We start from the raw sequence: 2430 nt of genomic DNA on the forward strand, positions 1-2430 counted from the left end.
CTGAGGCTCAGAGAAGTGAAGTGACTTGGCCAAGGTCACACAGCAGTCAAGTGGTAGAACCTGGATTAGAACCCATGCTCTTCTGACTCCCAGGCCTGTGCTCTCTCCACTACTCCATGCTACTTCTCTTTATATACTTAATGTTCAACCTGATATATCTATATGTAAATCCATATATAGAGACATAAATATATGTGGATTGTGGCTGGACATTCTTCAATACATATATGTAAGAGAGGTCTGAAATGTTGATAAGATTTGAAGAATCTCTGTTTGGATGAGTGGGCAGTTTAATAGGCCTTGAAGGTGGGGTAGGCTGAGGTCTGGTGGACTTGGGGTGAGGATGGGAGTCCCAAACCCTGGGGACTATGCGAGAGCATGGGGTTGGAGGCAGATAAGGTGATCACGGCGGCAGCCTGGGGAGGAGGGCCAGTGCGAGAAAGGGAGCAGTGCGTGAAGAGAGCCAAGAAGGCCGTCAAAGAGGTCGAGCAACCGGAGAACCATGAAGCTGATGGCCAGAAGTCTTTAATGGATACAGATGGACATGGGCAGCCATTGAGGGGTTTTGAAAGAGGGGAGACCTGTGCTGAGTGATTTTAGGAAGTGACTGGGCAGCAGCAAGAAAGGGTGGACTGATGGGAGGAAGGGCTGGAGGCAGGGAGGCCAGTGAGGAGGCTGATAGAACTGTCCATTCGGATAAGACGTGTGCAACACACATATGTACCACTCTGTTCTATTTTACTCTCTCAAGCACTTAGTACAGTGCCCTGCACACAGTAAACGCTGAATCAGTACCATTGAAAAACTGATGGATTGAACTCCAGTAAGTGGTTGTGTGGGTGGAGAGGAAGGGACAGATCTGCAAGATGTTTTTGGGGAAAACACTGACAGTTTGGGCCAGTGGGTTGAATGTGGAAGCAGAATGACAGGGAGGAGTCAAGGTTGATTCAAGGTTGCTGTGGACTTGGGTCGTGGAGGATGATAATGTGGCCATTGGAGAGTGGAAAGTTGGGGAGGAGTAGGGTTTAGGAGGGAAGGTGAGAAGATTGAGTTTGGACACGTTGAATTTGAAGAGTTTGATGCAGACCATCCACATGGAGATATCTTGGAGGCAAGAAAAGATGGGGGATTGGACAGCAGGGGAGAAGACAGGGCTAGAGAGATCTATTAATCAGTTCTATTTATTGAGCATTTACTATGTGCAGACCATGTATTAAGCGTCTGACTATGTTCCTAGAGAAGGAAGCTGAAACCATCTGAGTGGCTGAGCTCCCTGAGAATTTGGGTGGACAGAGAGGGAGAAGAGCAAGGGACCCTGGGAGCCCCATGGGTCCTATAACCCACCTGATTATCTCATGTAGATCCCAGCCCTTAGCGCAGTGCCAAGTACATAGTAAGCACATAACAAGTGCTGCAGTTGTTATTAGTATTGTTATTATTAGAACAGAACTTTGTTGCCTGTTGTCTTCATCTGCCTACTTTCCCCTAGGCTGCCTATGTTGGGGAGTGAGCTAGGGACTGTTTGCTTGTAACTATCACAGGGCTTATCATAGTGCTTGGCACAGAGGCAACAAACCAAGACTGCAACCTCAAGATAGAGAAATGAGCTGTTCTTAGAGGTGGGAGACCTGCAATGCCCCACTGCTCCAGGCACAGATCCAGATCAGGAACCACCGCAAAGCATCCCGTGGGTGTCCGAAGTGCCCTTTCAGACACCACCCGTCCCTCATCCACCCAATCGCTCCTGCAGGTGTCAGTCAGCCACACCCCCCTGTGCCTCTGTTTGTTATTTTCAGATCTCACCTCCCCCTCAGCAGCCGAGCTTCTTCTCGGCTGTGAGCCATTCGTTTACGTGAGGCCGTGCAAGAAGTTCTGTGTTTGTTTTTGTTTAAACGTTTCTCTGGACTTCATGGTTCAGTACCAAAAAAAAAAAGCAGAGTCCCACTGCCTGAACAAACAGCTAAAAGGTGGCTGGGGGTGGGGGCTAAGTGTCCCCCTGCTTGGACAACAGCTGCAGAGGTAAGCTTCTTGTGGGCAGTGAGCTTATCTACCAACTCTGTTTTATTGTCCTCTCCCAAGCACTTCATACGGTGCTCTTCACACAAAGTGATCGATAAATTTATTGATTGAGATTGGGGGGAGGGAGAGTTGAGCGTTCCTGAGTGTTCCTGAGCATTCCACTGCCTGGGTAAGCAGTGGGAAGGATGTCCGGTGGAGGCGGGACCCAGGGAAAACTGACTTTAGTGGACGTTAGTGGCTCAAGAACAACTTCCGTGCTGTTCTGGAATAAAATGATGCTGAACTTTCCATGCACGCAGTTGACCTTGTTCTTCTGCATGCAATTGTATGTTCCCGGAGCGCTCACACCACTTCATTTATATGTGTAGAGCACACCCACCCCTGCGTACAAACATGCATACTATACCGGGG

The sequence above is a fragment of the Ornithorhynchus anatinus genome, chromosome 3 (genome assembly GCF_004115215.2).
Source record: "Ornithorhynchus anatinus isolate Pmale09 chromosome 3, mOrnAna1.pri.v4, whole genome shotgun sequence".
Taxonomy (NCBI): Eukaryota; Metazoa; Chordata; class Mammalia; order Monotremata; family Ornithorhynchidae; genus Ornithorhynchus; species Ornithorhynchus anatinus.